Here is a 21111-nt window from a genome sequence, read left to right as displayed (position 1 = left end):
TTAGTCACTATTGTTATGGATTATTACTGCTATACTCCATTACCTGTCCCTCCATTTTATTGGGTTTGATATTCTGCATACTCTCATTGTTTTGTAAGGCTAGGTTCACAGCCGTTGTTCCCCGTCTAGATTTTGTCCATTATTGCCTCCTAAAAGGACCATTCTATTAACGGGTGCAAACTGATGCAAAGGGATGCTATTTAGTGGCATCCGTTTGCATCAGCTTTTCATCCGTTAGCATCAGCTGTCTACACTCCTGCAGCCGGGACTACTACTACTCCCATCATGGAACAGACTTCTTTTCATGATGGGAGTAGTAGTTCCCTGGCTGCGGGAGTCTGCAGGCGGCTGGGAGGCTAGATTAGTGCTTGTACTACTACCCCCATCATGGAACAAAGTCTGTTCCATGATGGGGGTTGTAGTACAGGGGCTGAGGGATTGATCGCACTGGGTCTCACTTCTGAGACCCAATGTGATCAGAAGTTATTAACCAGGGGAGCGGGTGGCATGGTCCGCAACCCTGCGATGTAGTTCGTGAGCGTGTTTTACTTTCATTTTCAAATACCCCGCTGGGAGCTCTCAGAGGGGTTTTTTAAGTCAATAGCGAGGACTGTAATGTTTCACTACACTGGCAGCCGGGGAAGCATTGCGCTGCATTCCCCGGCTGCCCTTATGCGCTGCAGGACGGCAAGATCTATAGGTAGCGCAGCAGTGGGCAATATACATAGCTAGGGCAGTGGGGGGGGGGGCGGACGACATATAGCGCTTTATGTATAATGCCCCCGCTGCGCTAGCTATGTATAATGCCTCCGGCTGCACTTACATATGTCCCCCCAGCGAGCGCATACATAAATCCCTTGCAGCGCAATCTGTGAATAGTATACTATCAGCAGCACATCATGCTGCTGGCCGGGAAAGGCAGCGCAATGCCGCCCGCTTCCCGGCCAGCAGATGCGCTGCTGATAGCATGCTATTCACAGATAGCGCTGTGAGGGACATATGTGTATAGAAGCGCTGCAGGGGGACAGATATATAGTGATATAACTGTCCCCCTGCAGCGCTTCTATACACATCTGTCCCTCATAGCATTATCTGTGAATAGCATGCTATCAGCAGCGCATCTGCTGGCCAGGAAGCGGGCGGCATTGCGCTGCCTTTCCTGGCCAGCAGCCTGATGTGCTGCTGATAGTATACTATTCACAGATAGTGCTGCAAGGGATTTATGTATGCGCTCGCTGGGGTACATATGTAAGCGCAGCAGGGGGCATTATACATAGCTAGCACAGCAGGGGGGGGGCATTATACATAGCTAGCGGAGCGGGGGCATTATACATAGCTAGCGGAGCGGGGGCATTATACATAGCTAGCGCAGCAGGGGGCATTATACATATAGCGCTATATGTCTGGCCCCCCATTGCGCTAGCTATGTATATTGCCCACTGCTGCGCTACCTATAGATCTTGCCCTCCTGCAGTGCACCATGGCAGCCGGGTAGTGTAGTGCAATCCTCGTAATAATGACCTTAAAAACCACGCAGGGAGCCCTGAATGGCCCCTCGGTGCTGGCCATTCAGGGCTCCAGGCTGGGTATTTGAAAATGAAAGTAAAACACACACACGATCTACATCGCAAGGTTGCGGACCATGCCGCCCGCTTCCCTGGTTAATAACTTTTGATCGCATGGGGTCTCAGACGTGAGACCCACTGCGATCAATTTCTCAGCCCCTGTACTACTACCCCCAACATGGAACATACTCTGTTCCATGATGGGGGTAGTAGTACAAGCATTAATCTAGCCTCCCCACACTCCCGCAACCTGGAAACTACTACTCCCATCAAGGAAACAAATCTGTTCCATGATGGGAGTAGTAGTAGTCCCAAGAGTTTGCTGATTTCACTCCTTCTGAGCATGCTCAGAAGTAATAACGGTTGAAAAATGGATATTAAAAACTGGTTCCAAATGGATGACATTATATGCTCATCCGTTTGCCATAGACTTCAATTTTAAATTTTTAATATCCGTTTCCATGCCGTTATTTTTCACGGGAGAAAAAATACTGCATGCAACGTTTTTTCCCCGTCAAAAAAAACGGAACAGGAAGGAAACGGGTGCAAACGGGTGATAAAGGATTGTAAAAAAATCCAATTGACATCAATGGGATTATTTTACAGCCGTTTGCAACCCGTTTAAAAAATATCAAACGGATTGCTGGACGGGCATAAATTTACGGGTGCAGACGGCTGTGTGAACAAGCCCTTACAAACATTTTTTCACATATTAGAGTCACATATTTGTGATTTTTTTTTTTATATCACTTAAGTTATTCTTTTATCAGTAGCAATGGCTCCAATGGTTTCTCTTGTGTATTCAATGTTGTATAGGGAGCTATACTGAGGTATTAGTTTGGAGACCCTCAGCACTATATATTGTTAATAATGTGGTTTAAATACAAGAAGGCATATCTACAGTGCTGTATATTTCTGTGTCTAAATATATATTTTTGTATATTATATATAATGAGTTTTTCCCAACCAGGGTTCTTCCAGCTGTTTCAAAACTAAAACTCCCAGCATGCCCAGGCAACCAGAGGTTCTCCGGGCATGCTGGGAGTTGTAGTTTTGCAATAGCTGGAGGAACCCTTGGAGTCACGTCGCAAAGAAGGCCTGGCTTACCAGAGAGATGCTGCAGCAAGCCAAGCCCCAGAGCAAATTGCAGGCTCCGAGGTCCCAGCCTCTGAGGTAGTATGGTCCAGGTCTCCGAGGTAATGTAGCTGACTACAGCTCTGCCCCATAAGAGGCAGACACACACAGCTCTGCTTCACGAGACGAACACAGCTCTGCTTAATGATACAGACACACACACAGATCTACTTCATGAGACACACACACACACATCTCTAAAAGACACTAACACACACACAGCTCTGCTTCATAAGACAGACAGACACAGTTTCATAAGAGACACAGTTTGTCTCATCAATCATCAAGATCTCTCCTGCTTCCCTACATTTGACACTTCCTCCCAAGGCCGGTTTTAGACAAAGTGTGGCCCTGGGCAAACCTAAAAATGGGGCCCCAATTTTTTTTTATATTCTACCAATAATATAGGTGCATTTAATGCTGAAACCGATCAGTTGTTTTGCGGAGCTGCTGCAGCTGTATCTAAGCTGTGAACGGGGCCGGAATCAGATGGCCCCATTCACTGTGTAGTGCCCATGCTGAGTTACTGCAGCTCTGCTCTGTATACAGTGAATGAGAGCAGAGCTGCAGTAACTCAGCATGGGCACTACACAGTGAATGGGGCCATCTGATTCTGGCCCCGTTCACAGTGCAGATCCAGCTGTGGCAGCTCCGCAAAACAGCTGATTGGTTTCAGCACCCTACCAATCAGATGTTGATGGCCTATTCTGGGGATAGGCCATTAATATGTGGAACTGGAACTACAATCAGGGGTAATTAAGACATTTTATTACATGTATAGGTGGGTTCACATGCTGGTAACTCGCTGTGGGAAATCTGCTGCAAGTTACACTGCCTTTCATTTCAATGGGTCTGCAGTCAGTCCGCAATAGTGGCAGATTTGCAGACTGCTGGCAGACCCGTTGAAATGAATGGTAGTATAACTCCCAGTGGATTTCCCACAGCAGGAAACCTGCTGCTAGTTACCAGCATGTGAATGCACCCTTAGAGATTTCTGCAGCCAAGTCCCCGGCATCTAAACTCCCTCATTCCCGGAGTGATCAGATCTTCCTTGTGTGCAGAAGCTTCTAGGGTTGTGTGACTTACATGAACTCAGAGACAAAACTTACAAGCCAGGCCCCATAGACAGCATAAAAGTAACATGGTCTCTGTCTCCAAGGGTGGGGGCCAGAGGCAGTTAGAGGAAGAAAGCCGAGACAGAGTGGACGCAGGATAGATAATTTGTCTGCATTTACCGTAACCTGATTTGTGCTTTATAAAGCTCTGCAATGGTGCATTACTTATAATAACCTGCTTAGGAAGAGATATTTGTCATTACATGAGGAAATTAAATGAATTATATTTTACTTAACTGGACTACCCCTTTAAGATCACAGCGGGTCTCTCTCCAACTGTCTGCCCGATCCACTCCATGGACTATGGAGTGTATCGGTTAGACTGGGCAACCAACCAGCTGAGGGGTGCAGCATAGTGCCATGCACGATTCACCGGGCTAAAATTCATGATCACAGCAGGTGCGTGAAAACCATGTCAAAAGTTTATACAAATAACAGTAGAGCTTTAAACAGAACACCTCTCCCCCTCAGGCCTGCACTAGGCATGAAAGTAAAAACAACCAATTTGGTTGCGTTAAGGTTGGCCATATGAAGTTAATACTTCTGAAATGCTGCTGGCAAAAGCAAGTTGGCATTTCAGAAGTACTTGTTGCATAGGATCATGTCCCTGTCCCTTTCATCTTTGTTGAATTTTGTTCTGGATGGCTAACAGCCTGTTGTGCTGCTCAGCTCTGCTCAATTTTCCTGTATTCCTTTCCCTAGCAGGGGGTGTGTCCCTGTGCACGCTGTATCAGCTTTTACTTCCTGACTCTGTGTCTCTTAGTGCCTGTTACACGGATCCAGATGAGAAGCTGTGAGAATCTAGGTGAATCAGTCAGAAACTAAATATCAAATCAGCCTGTATGGAGACATTAGGTGGCTGGAATTATGATGGCCAAATATAAGGTAAAAAAAAAACAATATTTTTAAAAGACGTATATTCGAAATACTATGTCTGCGACATATCAATATTTTATGCTAGTGACAGTGCCTCTTTAAATTCCCTCATCTGAGTCACTAAATTATCAGACAAACTATAAACCTACATATCTAGGTAATGAAAGTACATCAAGAAACTGTAAAAAGGTGTGTGATCGGGACACCCGACCTATTTATTGGTAATGTAATAACATTTTTGGAGGGCTGGCCACAGTTCCTCTTTAAGGGTACATTCACACATGCGGATTTTCGCAGCGTATTTCGCTGCGGATCCTCCGCTGAAGGACCTCCTATATGCTGCCTTTATATGTGCAATACGCCGCTACGAGCAGACACACTGCGATGTGTGAGTCGCCGTGCGCAAGCGCAGTATACTCGCACATTGTGGCAGCTCTCGTCCTAGCTCATTGAGCAGGGGAAGCGGCCTCGATGTGTGTGAGTACACAGTGCATGCGCGGCGACTCGCACATCACAGTGTGTCTGCTCTGAGCGGCGTATTGCCGCTCCTAGCAGGCAGATTTAAGGGCACCATACAGAGGCCCTTCAGCGGCGGATCAGCAGCGTAAAATAAGCTGTAAATCCGCATGTGTGAACGTACCCTTAGGGTCTATTCACATGTACAGTATTCTGCGCAGATTTGATGAGCAGGATTTTCTGCTGCAGATTTCGTTGTAAACTCAATGACTGAACACAGCTTCAAATCCTGTGCATAAAATCTGCTCAGTATACTGTACATGTGAATAGACCCTTAAGAGACCTGAAAATGGTTATCCACTGACTGTCCACATCCAACCTTGACAGAGGATATGCAGAAAATTCCCAAATCCAGGTGTGCAAACCTTGCTGTAATTGTTGCCAAAAATGCTTCAGATAAATATGTAAGATATGTGGACCAGCATACACTTAACACATTCCAGAGCAACAGATATGTGTCAAAATAGGCTCAGTCTCTTAGGTGCAAGCAAGGGTAAAATCTTTATATATAAAACTCAAATGGGGGGCATTCATCATTGTAGGTGTAAGTGAAGCATTTCTCTACACCTTTTTTTTGAGTGCTGGTAATGTGTAGGAGCACCAAATATATTAACCCCTTCAGGACCAAGCCCATTTTGGCCTTAAGGACAAGAGCGTTTTTTGCACATCTGACCACTGTCACTTTAAACATTAATAACTCTGGAATGCTTTTAGTTATCATTCTGATTCCGAGATTGTTTTTTCGTGACATATTCTACTTTAACTTAATGGTAAAATTTTATGGTAACTTGCATCCTTTCCTTGTGAAAAATCCTAAAATTTGATGAAAAATTTGAAAATTTAGCATTTTTCTAACTTTGAAGCTCTCTGCTTGTAAGGAAAATGTATATTACAAATAAAAAATTTGGGCTTCAAAGTTCAGCAGCAATTTTCCAATTTTTCACAAAATTTTCAAACTCACTATTTTTCAGGGACCAGTTCAGGTTTGAAGTGGATTTGAAGGGTCTTCATATTAGAAATACCCCACAAAAGACCCCATTATAAAAACTGCACCCCCCAAAGTATTCAAAATGACATTCAGTCATCATTTTAACCCTTTAGGTGTTTCACAGGAATAGAAGCAAAGTGAAGGAGAAAATTCACAATCTTCATTGTTTACACTCGCATGTTCTTGTAGACCCAATTTTTGAATTTTTACAAGAGGTAAAAGGAGAAAATTTATACTTATATTTGTAGCCCAATTTCTCTCGACTAAGCACATACCTCATATGTCTATGTAAAGTGTTCGGCGGGCGCAGTAGAGGGCTCAGAAGGGAAAGAGCGACAAGGGGATTTTGGAGAGTACGTTTTTCTGAAATGGTTTTTGGGGGGCATGTTGCATTTAGGAAGCCCCTATGGTGGCAGAACAGCAAAAAACCCTCACATGGCATACCATTTTGGAAACTAGACCCCTTGAGGAACATAACAAGGAATAAAGTGAGCCTTAATACCCCACAGGTGTTTCACGACTTTTGCATATGTAAAAAAAAATTATTTTTTTTCACTAAAATGTGTTTCCCCCCAAATTTCACATTTTTCCAAGGGTTAATAGCAGGAAATACCCCCCAATATTTGTAACCCCTTCTCTTCTGAGTATGGAGGTACCCCATAAGTTAACCTGAAGTGCACTATGGGCGAACTACAATGCTCAGAAGAGAAGGAGTCATATTTGGCTTTTTGAGAGCAAATTTTGCTCGGGGGGCATGTCTCATTTAGGAAGCCCCTATGGTGCCAGAACAGCAAAAAAAAAACACATGGCATACCATTTTGGAAACTAGACCCCTTGAGGAATGTAATAAGGAATAAAGTGAGCCTTATTACCCCACAGGTGTTTCACGACTTTTGCATATGTAAAAAAAAAAATTTCCACTAAAATGTGTGTTTCCCCCCAAATTTCACATTTTTGCAAGGGTTAATAGCAGGAAATACCCCCCAATATTTGTAACCCCTTCTCTTCTGAGTATGGAGGTACCCCATAAGTTGACCTGAAGTGCACTATGGGCGAACTACAATGCTCAGAAGAGAAGGAGTCATATTTGGCTTTTTGAGAGCAAATTTTGCTCTGGGGGCATATCGCATTTAGGAAGCCCCTCTGGTGCCAGAACAGCAAAAAAAAAAACATGGCATACCATTTTGGAAACGAGACCCCTTGAGGAACGTAACAAGGGGTACAGTGAGCATTTGCCCCCCCCCCCCACTGGTGTCTGATAGATCTTTGGAACAGTGGGCTGTACAAGTTTTCATTTTCACGGACCACTGTTCCAAAGATCCGTCAGACACCTGTGGGGGGTAAATTCTCACTGCACCCCTCATTACATTCCGTGAGGGGTGTAGTTTCCGAAATGGGGTCACATGTGGGGTTTTGTTTTTTTTGCGTTTGTCAAAACCGCTGTAACAATCAGCCACCCCTGTGCAAATCACCTCAAATGTACATGGTGCGCTCTCCCTTCTGGGCCTTGTTGTGCGCCCCCAAAGCACTTTGCGCTCACATATGGGGTATCTCTGTAGTCGGGAGAAATTGTGTTACAAATTTTGGGGGTCTTTTTTCCCTTTTACCTCTTGTGAAAATGTAAAGTATAGGGCAACATAAGCATGTTAGTGTAAAAAATTAAATTTTTTTACACGAACATTCTGGTGTAGACCCCAACATTTCCTTTTCATGAAGGGTTAAAGAAGAAAAAGCCCCCCAAACCTTATAACGTAATTTCTCCCGAGTACGGCGATACCCCATATGTCGCCCTAAACCGTTGCCTTGAAATACGACAGGGCTCCAAAGTGAGAGCGCCATGTGCATTTGAGGCCTAAATTAGGGATTTGCATAGGGGTGGACATAGGGGTATTCTACGCCAGTGATTCCCAAACAGGGTGCCTCCAGCTGTTGTAAAACTCCCAGCATGCGTGGACAGTCAACGGCTGTCCGGCAATACTGGGAGTTGTTGTTTTTCAACAGCTGGAGGCTCTGCTTTGGAAACAGTGGCGTACCGGACGTTCTTATTGGGGAAGGGGGGCTGTGTAGGGGTATGTGTATATGTAGTGTTTTTAACTTTTTATTTTATTTTGTGTTAGTGTAGTGTAGTGTTTTTAGGGTACAGTCACATGGGCGGGGGATTACAGCGAGTTTCCCAGCGCAAAATTTGCTGCATCTCAAGATGCGAGAAACCCACTGTAAAAGCCTCGCCCATGTGAATGTACCCTACATTCACAAGGGGGGGGGGGGTGCACCAGTTGTTGCAAAACCACAACTCCCAGCATGCATGGTCTGTTAGTGCATGCTGGGAGTTATAGTTTTGCAACAGCTGGAGGCACACAGGTTAGGAAACACTGAGTTAGAAACAGACAATGTTTCCCAACCAGTGTGTCTCCAAACTGGGGCCCTCCAGATGTTGCAAAACTACAACTCCCAGCATGCATGGTCTGTTAGTGCATGCTGGGAATTATAGTTTTGCAACAGCTGGAGGCACACAGGTTAGGAAACACTGAGTTAGAAACAATGTTTCCCAACCAGTGTGTCTCCAGTTGTTGCAAAACTACAACTCCCAGCATGCCCAGACAGCTGAATGGCATGCTGGGAGTTGTAGTTCGGCAACATCTGAAGGGCCAGATGTTGCTGAACTAAAACTCCCAGCATGCCTGGACAGTCAGTGCATGCTGGGAGTTGTAGTTTTGCAACAGCTGGAAGAGCACAGATTGGAGACCATTATACAATGGTCTCCAAACTGGGGCCCTCCAGATGTTGCAAAACTACAACTCCCAGCATGCATGGTCTGTTAGTGCATGCTGGGAATTATAGTTTTGCAACAGCTGGAGGCACACAGGTTAGGAAACACTGAGTTAGAAACAATGTTTCCCAACCAGTGTGTCTCCAGTTGTTGCAAAACTACAACTCCCAGCATGCCCAGACAGCTGAAGGGCATGCTGGGAGTTGTAGTTCGGCAACATCTGAAGGGCCAGATGTTGCTGAACTAAAACTCCCAGCATGCCTGGACAGTCAGTGCATGCTGGGAGTTGTAGTTTTGCAACAGCTGGAAGAGCACAGATTGGAGACCATTATACAATGGTCTCCAAACTGGGGCCCTCCAGATGTTGCAAAACTACAACTCCCAGCATGCCCAGACAGCCAAAGGCTGTCTAGGCATGCTGGGAGTTGTAGTTTTCAGACTCCTAGAAGCAGCAGTGAAGATCTTCACTGCTGCTTCTGAGGACCATGTACTTACCTGCCGGTCCCGTCGCTGCTCCTCCATGTGGCCGGTCCCGCGCTGCTCCTCGGTCCCGCCAGGTAAGTCCGCCGGTCCCCTGATGTTCCCCTCCTATGCCGCAGGTCCCCGCAAGCCCCCGTCCCCTGTTCTGCCCGACTTCCAGGGGCGGGCAGTGCGGGGGATCTGAACTTTCACCCCAGATCACTGTGATTGGTCCACAGGGACCAATCACAGTGATCGCTGACCAGGACCATCAATGGATGGTCCTGGGGGTGAAGCAGAAGTTGTCCCCTGCTGGAAACAGCGGGACTTCTGCCAGTTAACCCGTGCGATGCTGCGCATCGCCGGGTTAACTGAATGGCATATATAAACGCCGGGATGCGCGAACGCACTGCACAACCCGGCGTTTATATATGCCATTCTGCGGGAAGGGGTTAAATGGTCACAGAGCATTTGATACATTTTGTGCAGGTACATATTTTCTGAAATTTCACCTTTCACATATACCAAAAAGCTAAACTAAGTCTGGGCTGGTGTAGTTTAGAGACTTTTCGGTGGTTTTGTACTTTTTTTTTTTTGCGCCTTTTCACAAAAAGGCGCAGTTCATTAACCCCTTAGAGACTCAGACAATTTTCACCTTAAGGACTCAGCCCTTTTTTGCAATTCTTACCACTCTCACTTTATGCATTAATAACTCTGAGATGCTTTTACCTTTTATTCTGATTCCGAGATTGTTATTTCTTGACATATTCTACTTTAACCTACTGGTAAATATTCATTGTTACTTGCATCCTTTCTTGGTGAAAAATCCCAAAATTGGATGAAAATTTTTCTAACTTAGAAACTTTCTGCTTGTAAGGAAAATAGACATGCCAAATAAATGATATATTGATTCACATATACAAAATGTCTACTTTATGTTGGCATCAGTTGACATGTTTTTACTTTTTGAAGATATTAGAGGGCTTCAAAGTATAGCAGCAATTTTCAAAATTTTCACGAAAAATTCAAAATCTTAACTTTTCAGGGACCAGTTAGTTTGAAGTGGATTTTGGGGGCTTTTCTGTGAGAAATACCCCATAAATGACACCATTATAGAAACTGCACCCCTCAAAGCATTCAAAATTACCTTCAGAAAGTTTGTTAACCCTTTAGGTGTTCCACAGGAATTGCAGTGTAACACTCACGTTTCAGAAGACAGGAACCCCGGTGGATGTGGATCAGCTGGACCTGTGTGGTAGATGATTGGGACCGTACCAGGGAGCGGAGTCTAAGGTGCCGCTGGTTTTCCCCAGAGCCCGCCGTAAAGCGTAATGGACTTGCTGCAGCAGGCGGCACCCAGGTCGCTACCCCTGGCACGGCTCGACCACACAGGCAGCTGAGGAATTCGAGGCACAGGAGGAATAAGGCAGCTCGTAGTCAGGATAGCAGAAGTTCAGGGTAGGCGACACAGTAGAGTAGTCAGGACGTAGCAGGAGGCAGAGGAGCAAGGTCTGGTCACTGAGCAAAGAATCAGATACACGGCAAGGCAATAACAGGAATGCTTTCTTTCAGGCTCAAGGCAACAAAGGTCCAGCAGGGAAGTGAGGAGGGTGAAGGAATTTATCAATGAGCCACATGTGAATTACACTAATGAGCGCACTGGCCCTTTAAATCTCTGCACCGGAGCAGAGAGGCAGAGGCGGGGGCAAGAGAAATGCCCGGAGAGTGACGGACTGGGGCTCGCATGTGGGTGCGTCCCGCGATGCAAGTCCCAGCCCCGCCGGCAGTAGCAGGTAAGGGGACCATGTGCTCACGGCCGGAGCACATAACGTAACATGCAGCAAAGTGAATTAGAAAATTCTAAATCTTCATTTTTTTAAACTCGCATGTTCTTGTAGATTACAAGGGGTAAGAGGAGAGAAATCCCCCCCAAAATTTTTAACCCAATTTCTCTCGAGTAAGGAAATACCTCATATGTAGATTTAAAAAGCTCTGTTGGTGCACTAGAGGGCTCAGAAGGGAAGAAGCGACAATGGGATTTTGGAGAGTGAATTTAGCTGAAATGGTTTTTAGGGTGCATGTCGCATTTAGGAAGCCCCTATGGTGCCAGAACGCCTCAAGGAATGTAACAAGGGGTACAATGAGCCTTAACATCCTACAGGTGTTTGACGACTTTTTGATAAAGTCAGATGTGTAGATGGAAATGTATTTTTTTTTCCACTATAATGCTGGTTTTTCAACAAATTTTTTATTTTACAAGGGGTAATAGGAGAAAATGCCTCCAACAATTTGTAACCCCATCTCTTCTGAGTATGGAAATACCCCATGTGTGGATATAAAGTGCTCTGCAGGCAAACTACAATGCTCAGAAAAGAAGGAGCACCATTGACCTTTTGGAGAGAGAATTTGTTTGGAATGGAAGTTGGGGGCCATGTGAGTTAACAAAGCCCCCATGGTGCCAGAACAGTGGACCCCCACATGTGACCCCATTTTGGAAACTACAGCCCTCACAGAATTTAATACGTTTGACACATCTTTGGAACAGTAGGTTGTGCAAATGAAATTTTCATTTTCACGGACCACTGTTCCAAAAATCTGTCAGACACCTGTGGGGTGTAAATGCTCACTTATTCAATTCTGTGAGGGGTGTAGTTTCCAAAATTGGGGGGTGGGTCCATTGTTCTGTAGTTCAGCAGAGCACTTTACATCCACATATGGGGTATTTATATACTCAGAAGAAATGGTGATAAACATTTTGGGGGACATTTTTCCCTATGTTCCCTTGTGAAAATGAAACATTTTGGGTTGCACCAGCATTTTAGTGAAAAAAAAAATGTTTGCCAATGTTCGTTAAAGTTGGATGGGAAAATGAAGAACACCTGTGGGGTGTTAAGGCTCACTATACCCCTTGTGGGTATTTATTTTTTTGCGTTTATGTCAGAACCGCTGTAAAATCAGCCATCCCTGTGCAAATCACCAATTTAGGCCTCAAATTTACATAGTGCACTCTCACTCCTGAGCCCTGTTGCGCACCCGCAAAGCCTTTTATGCCCACATATGGGATATTTTCGTACTCAGGAGAAATTGCGTTACAAATTTATTTTTTCCTTTTACCTCTTGTGAAAATGAAAAGTATGGGGCAACACCAGAATGTTAGTGTAAAAAATGAATTTGTGGACCCCAACTTTACCTTTTCATAAGGGGTAAAAGGAGAAAAAGCCCCCCAAAATGTGTTAGACAATTTCTTCCGAGTACGGAAATACCCCATATGTCGCACTAAATTGTTGCCTTGAAATACGACAGGGGTCCAAAGTGAGAGAGCGCCATGCGCATTTGAGGCCTGAATTAGGGATTTGCATAGGGACGGACCCGGATGCAAGAATAAAACTTGCCTCCGATACGAAAATGATTTGTTTTTCCCAAACAGAGTGCCTCCAGCTGGAGGCTCCGTTTTGGAAACAGTGCCGTACCAGACATTTTTCATTTTTAGAATACTTGTGAGAAAAAGGACCAATGGATCCAGGCGCTGCTCTATCCAGGTATACACAGGATGCAGGTGAGTGTTCTTAATGAAGCCATTTTATTGTACACAAAACAACAAAAGGATCATGACGCGTTTCGGGGTAAATTCCCCTTCCTCAGAGATCATCTGAGGAAGGGGAATTTACCCCGAAACGCGTCATGATCCTTTTGTTGTTTTGTGTACATTAAAATTGCTTGATTAAGAACACTCACCTGCATCCTGTGTATACCTGGATAGAGCAGCGCCTGGATCCATTGGTCCTTTTTCTCACAAGTATTCCAGTTCCTACAGGGCGTTGACACGCTCCTGTGACCATCAGGCTCGGCAGCTTATCCAACTCTATCTATCAAGGGGTGATATGCGCAATTCTTCTACTTTAAGGTGAGCGGTCACCCTGACTTAAGTCCTGGGTGTACATTCAGCATGCTTTTTGGTTCCCTCACCTGCCAAGGGTAATACACGAGGCGCTGCCTCCCGGTTGTCTTTTTTGTCTTTAGTTTTTCATTTTTATACAGTGTAGGTGTAGTGTAGTGTTTTTGGGGTTCAGTCACACAGGCGGAGGTTTACAGCGAGTTTCCCACTGTAAACCTACGCTGCATCTCAAACTTGCAGCGCTCAAACTCACTGTAAACCCTCACCTGTGTGAATGTACCCTGTACATTCATATTGGGGGGGGGGGGCGCGCAAACCTCCAGCTTTGGCAAAACTACAACTCCCAGCATGCCCTTTGGCTATTGTGCATGCTGGGGGTTGTAGTTATGCAACAGCTGGAGGCACACTGGTTGCATAGCACTGAGAGTCTACTTACCTCCGTGTTTCGCAACCAGTGTGCCTCCAGCTGTTGCAAAACTACAACTCCCAGCATGTACGGTCTATCAGTGCATGCTGGGAGTTGTAGTTTACAACATCTGGAGGGACACTGGTTGTGAAACACTGATTTAGGTAACAGACTCAGTGTTTTGCAACCAGTGTGCCTTCTGCTGTTGCAAAACTACAACTCTTAGCATGCACTTACAGCCGAAGGGCATGCTGGGACTTTGCTGGAGGCATACTACTAAAACTCCCAGCATGCCCTTTGTTTGCCCTTGCATGCTGGGGGTTGTAGTTATGCAACAACTGGAGGCACACTGATTGCAAAACACTGGGAGTTTGTTACTTAACTTGTTAGGTAACAAACTCCGTGTTTACCAACCAGTGTGCTTTCAGCTGTTGCAAAACTACAACTCTCAGCATGCACTTACAGCCGAAGGGCATGCTGGGACTTGTAGTTATGCAACAGCTGGAGGCACACTACTGCAGCTCCCAGCATGCCCTTTGGCTGTCCGTGCATGTTGGGGGTTGTAGTTATGCAACAGCTGGAGGCACACTACTGCAACTCCCAGCATGCCCTTTGGCTGTCCGTGCATGCTGGGGGTTGTAGTTATGCAATAGCTAGAGGCACTAAAATGTGCCTCCAGCTGTTGCATAACTACAATCCCCAGCATGCACAAAACAACCAAAGGGCATGCTGGGAGTTGTAGTTGTGCCTTCTGCTGTTGCATAACAACTCCCAGCATGTACTTGTGTGCATGCTGGGAGTTGTTGCATAGCAAAAGCAGGAGGCCAGCCTTACCTACTGCTGCTGCGCAGTGAAGATCCACCTGCCGTCGCCGCTGCTGGGGCCCCCATCCCGCCGCTGATGCTGGGGATCAGGGGCCCCGGCCTCAGGTGAGGGCTCCCGGCACCCGCTCTTGCCCTCCGTAACGGCCAATGAATCAGGACCTCACTCCTACCGCTAAAGGATGATAGGTGCCATCTTGGACGGCACTTATCCTTTTTTTCCGGGTCACCAGGACCCGATTGACCCGGAATTGCCACAAATCGCTGACCTGACTTGATACAGGTAGGCTCTGAGTCCTTAAGGATCAGGGATGCAGGGCGTATGCATAAGCCCTGCGACCCCAAGAGGTTAAACTGTCCATATCATGTGTATTGCTCAAATCAGTGGATTACAACTCAAAATCAGCAGAAATGTGTAAACCAAAAGGCACAAAAAAAGGACACTTGTGCCAAAATAGCGCCAAATATAGACAAAAAAAATAATAATTGTAAACACAATGATAAATGCCAGCCAATGTGTGTATGTGTGAAACTTGGTACACATGTTACCTATCCTATGTTTGCAGTTAACATATAAGTACTTTAATCCTTACCCATCCCCATTTGGGGTTGGGGTTGTTTTTTAAAGCAGTGATTCCCAACCGCGGTGCCGCGGCACACGTGTGTGTCGTTTTGCCCTGGCTGTGGCGCCGCGGTATTTTGCCTTTTTTTTTTTTTATATCCCACCCCGGCCTGCGCGCTTATGACTGGCGGCGCAGGGGGGGGGAAGGGAAGTCTGCGTGCGCACTGCGCACACAACGTCCCTCTGCGTTCCCCTCTCCCTTGCGGCGCAGTGAGCCAAAAATAGTGCCCTGGGACGGAACAAGCTGCGTCTGCGCCGGACTCCCGTGCCTGCCGTGGAACTGCAAGCTGCGCGGGCCGGCTTGCTTATGGTACCGTACCCTTTCCACCCCTCTGTTACCCCTTCTCAACCCTCTCCAAACCCCCCCACCACCGTCACCCAGGTCCACCGTCACCCATGTCCACCCCCCCTGTCATCCATGTCCGCCTTGTCCACCCCCCGTCACCCCTGTCCACCCCCCCCCGTCACCCCTGTCCACCCCCCCCGTCACCCCTGTCCACCCCCCCCGTCACCCCTGTCCGTCACCCCTGTCCACCCCCCAGTCACCCCTGTCCACCCCCCCATCACCCCTGTCCACCCCCCAGTCACCCCTGTCCACCCCCCCGTCACCCCTGTCGACACCCATGTTCACCCTCCTGTCACCCATGTTCACCCTCCTGTCACCCTCCTGTCACCCATGTTCACCCTCCTGTCACCCATGTTCACTCCTCACTCTTTTACCCCCTTGTCCACCCCTCTGACCCCGTCTCCCATGTCTACCCTCCTGTCATCCATGTCCACCCCCCCATCCAACCCTCTGTCACCCATGTCCACCCCCTATTCACCCCTGTCACCCCGTATGCCCGTCACCCATGTTCACTCTTCTAAACCCATCTGTCACCCTTGTACACCTCCCTACACTCCTCTACACCCATCTATCACCCATGTACACTCCTCTATACCCCTCTGTCACCCATGTTCACCCATCTACACTCCTCTATACCCCTCTGTCACCCTCCCCCCGTGTCCCCCGTCTCCCTCTCCCTTGCGGCGCAGTGAGCCGAAAATAGTGCCCTGGGACGGAGCAATCTGCGCCTGCGCCGGACTACCGTGCCTGCCGTGGAACAGCAAGCTGCGCGGGCCGGCTTGCTTAAGGTACCGTACCCTTTCCACCCCTCTGTTACCCCTTCTCAACCCTGTCCAAATCCCCCCACCACTGTCACCCAGGTCCATCGTCTACCCACCCCGGTACCCATGTCCACCCTCCTGTCATCCATGTCCACCCCCCCCATCCAACCCTCTGTCACCCCTGTCATCCATGTCCACCCCCTATTCACCCCTCTGTCACCCCTGTTCACCCCCTATGCCCCTGTCACCCATGTTCACTCTTCTAAACCCATCTGTCACTCTTGTACAGCTCCCTACACCCATCTATCACCCATGTACACTCCTCTATACCCCTCTGTCACCCATGTACACCCATCTGTCACCCATGTACACTCCTCTATACCCCTCTGTCACCCATGTACACTCCTCTATACCCCTCTGTCACCCATGTTCACTCCTCTACACCCCTTTGTCACCCATGTACAGTCCTCTACACCCCTCTGTCACCCATGTACAGTCCTCCTCACCCCTGTCACCCATGTACACTCCTCTAAATCCCACTGTCACCTATGTTCACTCTTCTACACCCATCTGTCACCCTTGTACACCTCCCTACACCCCTCTGTACACTCCTCTACACCCCTCTGTCACCCATGTACACCCATCTATCACCCATGTACACTCCTCTAAACTCCTCTGTCACCCATGTACACTCCTCTACACCCCTGTCACCAATGTACACTCTTCTACACCCCTTTGTCACCCATGTACACTCTTCCACACCCCTCTGTACCCCTCTGTCACCCCTGTGGACTCCTCTACACCCCTTTGTCACCCATGTACACTCCTCTACACCCCTCTTTCATTAATGTACACTCCTCTACACCCCTCTGTACACTCCTCTACACCCCTTTGTCACCCATGTACACTCCTCTACACCCCTGTCACCAATGTACACTCCTCTACACCCCTCTGTACACTCCTCTACACCCCTTTGTCACCCATGTACACCCCTCTATACCCCATTGTCACCCATGTACACTCTTCCACACCCCTCTGTACACTCCTCTACACCCCTTTGTCACCCCTGTAGACTCCTCTACACCCCTTTGTCACCCATGTACACTCCTCTACACCCCTCTTTCATTAATGTACACTCCTCTACATCCCTCTGTAACCCATACGGAGCCTAATAGGTTTGTTTTGAAGGATTAACGGTGAAGAATTGTGTGTGGAAGAAATCGTGATGATGGCCCGGACTAGATGGAGAAGAGAAGGCAACGATGCAAATTAGAGAAGACGTCATTGGTGAGTTGCTGTATAATGCAGCACTTTAAACTACATACCCACTGATAAATAGATATAGTGCATTGCATTTTTGACCGTCCCCCCCCCCCCCTTTTTTTGCTCTTCAACCTTGGTAGCGGTGCTCGCGGAAATTATTTCAACAATACTTGGTCACATGTTACTTATATGTCCACTAAAAATATAGGATAGCTAATTTAACCCTAACCTACCCGCATTTGTGAGGGTCTGGTTTTTGTTTAAAATCCAATGCAAATCTATGGGAAATGTATTTTCCAGCATAACTTCTGTACGGCTTGAGATATTTCGCCAATACTTGGTCACATGTTACTTATATGTCAAATAAAATTAACTAATAGTTAAATTAACCATAACCTACCCCTTATGTGAAGGATGGGGTTTTTATTTCAAGTCCCGTACAAATATATGGAACTTCTGGTACCATACTCCACAAGCTCCGCTCTACATCTCCTGGTGAATGTATCAGTCCGGCTTGCAAGCCAAACCCTACCCGCATACCATGCCCCATCTTGCAAAGACACGCCCTCCCTTTAAGCCACACCACTTTTATTTTCAGTTTACAATATCTTCATCACAACTCAGCCCCACTTGAGGATGGGATATGAGGATTAGAAATGGGGATTAGATATGAGAACAGGATATTGGGACGGGATGTCATTTTCATTTTTTTACACTCACATGTTCTTGTAGACCCAGTTTTTGAATTTTTAAAAGGGGTAAAAGCAGACAAATCTTCCTACAATTTGTAACCCAATTTCTCTCGAGTAAGGAAATACCTCATATGTGTACGCCAAGTGCTCTGTGGGTGCACTACAAGGCTCAGAAAGGAAGGAGCGACAATGGGATTTTGGAGAGTGAGTTTTTATGAAATGGTTTTTGGGGGGCATGTCACATTTAGGAAGCCTATATGGTGCCAGAACAGCAAAAAAAAAACAAAAAAAAAACACATGGCATACTATTTTGGAAACGACACCCCTCAAGGGACGTAACAAGGGGTATAGTGAGCCTTAACACCCCACAGGTGTTTGATGACTTTTCTTTAAAGTTGGATGTGTAAATAATTTTTTTTTGTTTTTTACAAAAATGCTAGTTTTCCCACAATTTTTTTATTTTTACAAGGGGTAATAGGAGAAAATGCCCCGCAAAATTTGTAACCCCATCTCTTCTGAACTGCGGGCGAAATGTGACTCACATTTGGCTTTTGGAAAGCAAATTTTGAGGAAATGGTTTTTGGGGGGCATGTCGCATTTAGGAAGCCTCTATGGTGCCAGAACAGCAAAAAAAAACACAACACATGGCATATTATTGTGTAAACTACACACCTCAAGGAATGTAGCAAGGGGTACAGTGAGCCTTAACAACCCACAGGTGTTTGAGAAATGTTCATTAAAGTGGCATGTGACCCCACCTGACAGTGACTTAGATTCTCTAGAATCTAGCGTTGGCCATCACTAGCCTACCTTTGGGCAAGAGCCCAGGCCCCGATGGCTATACGGCTAAATTTTTCAAATCCCTGAAATCCGAGATCCTTCCTATCTTATATTGAACCTTTAACTGCATATCCCCGGAAGTAGGTTTCGCCACGGCTGCCCTTAGCGCCCATATAGCAGTCATACCCAAGGAGGGTCAGGACCCCAATCTCTGCACTAGCTACCGGCCCATCTCTTTACTTAACACGGACACAAAGCTATTCACCAAACAGTCTGGCTTCCTCGGCTCAAGGGAGGCAAGAGACAATACCGTACACGCAATCTCGGTGGTGCACAAGGCGCACCCCCCTTAATGCTTCTCTAACTCGATGCCGAAAAAGGCTTTTGATTGGGTGGACTGGAGGTTCATGGAGGCCTTACAGGCCCAGATAGGTTTGCTCATATTCATGCTCTTTACCTTGACCTGCAAGCCCGTGTGAAAGTCAATGCTTCCCTCTCCTCTCCTATACCCATCTGCAATGGCACCCGCCAAGGTTGCCCCCTTTCCCCCCTCCTCTACATTTTATGCAAGGAGCATCTCCTGTATGATCCGGCAGTAGCGGGATTTTCCCTGGATCGAGATGTGCACCTTTGCTCTGCATTCGCAGATGACTTACTCCTTTACTTGTCAGCCCCCCAAACCTCCCTACCTGCAGTATCTCACGCCCTCCAACTCTATTCACACTTTAGTAACCACAAAATAAACATGACGAAGAGTGTAGCCTTAAATGCCACTCTTCCAGGGTCTGATGTGTCTGGCCTTATGAGGGAACACCTCTTCCATTAGACCCCAAAGTCCATAAAATACCTGGGTGTCCAGGTCCCAGATGACCCGCTTGATGCCTACTCTATTAATTCCCTAATCCCCCCCCCCCTATTAGCAACCCTGGAGATAGATCTGACGAAGTGGTCCGCTGGCACTTTTTCCTGGGTGGGTAGGGCCAACATACTCAAAATGAATGTTCTCCCTAAACTGCTGTACCTCTTTTTGACAATCCCTGTGACCATCCCCCCTTCGTACTTTCAAAAGCTTGCTAAGCTGTTCAGGAAATTTGTTTGGGCGTGGCGGCCTTCGAGAATCTTCAGAGAGATCTTACTTAGGCGAAAACAAGCAGGGGGGCCTGCGATCCCGGACTGCAAGGCCTAGTACCTCGCGGCCACGCTGGTTCCTGGAATTCTTCCACAGCCACTCCACCAAGCGATGGGTTGGGATCGAACTATCTGGCACCAGGTCTGAGATACTCTCTCTTCCATGGCTACCCCCCGGTAACAATTACGACTGCGGCCCACGCTGCCTTACCTAAACCCACGGTTTCCTCCTGGAGGTAACTGCTCCTCTTTTCTGGGTATATCTGATCCTCCGACCCTCCCCCTCAGGGGCCTTATGAAGGGTTCCTTACTTCCCTACATATGAGGACCTAGTGCAGGAACAACTCCACACACCGACCAGGTACATGCAATACCTACCATTACAGAATTTTGTGACAGCTGAGGGCAGGAATCTAAGACTGGAACGACCCCTCCTCCCCTTTGAGGAAATGTGCACTTCCTCCTCCCCGGTCGCCAAAGCGCTCTCCCTAATCTACAGCCTCCGCCTTGCGAGGCTGAACTACACCCTCCGAAATTTGTGGGGGCCTGGGAGGAGGAACTGGGCACAACCTTTGCCTCGACTGATTGGACTGCGGCCTTCCAGATGTGCCATAAACTGTATCTCCTGTAGGGTGCAGGAGACCAACTATAAGATCATGTCTAGGTGGTATAGGGTTCCTGTGGTCCTACACAAGATGTATCCGACTGTCTCTGATTTGTGCAGGCGATGTGGGGGGGGGGGGGGGGGGGGGGGCGCCCCGAGGCACCATGTCCCATATTTGGTGGTCATGCCCTTCCCTAAGTCCCTTTTGGTCCACCGTACTTTCCCGCATCTTTACCGTCACGGGGGTGCAATATCCCAATGACCCGAAAGTGCTTCTACTGTCGATTCTACCTGGGATGAGGAAATCTCCATCCAAAGCCCTGGCCCACTTCCTCTTGATGGCAGCCAGGACCATGATACCTAGATGCTG

The 21111-nt window shown here is 47.2% G+C and overlaps 1 protein-coding gene across 2 annotated transcripts in view; it reads right to left on the bottom strand.

Annotated features, from left to right (window-relative positions):
* Positions 1-21111, bottom strand: part of CASKIN2 (CASK interacting protein 2) — a 259418-nt gene that overhangs the window by 31571 nt on the left and 206736 nt on the right. The window lies entirely within an intron of this gene.

The sequence above is a fragment of the Hyla sarda genome, chromosome 13, assembly GCF_029499605.1.
Source record: "Hyla sarda isolate aHylSar1 chromosome 13, aHylSar1.hap1, whole genome shotgun sequence".
NCBI classification, from domain to species: domain Eukaryota; kingdom Metazoa; phylum Chordata; class Amphibia; order Anura; family Hylidae; genus Hyla; species Hyla sarda.
The sequence above is the reverse complement of the archived record's forward strand: the minus strand, read 5'-3'. Positions and strand labels throughout refer to the sequence as shown.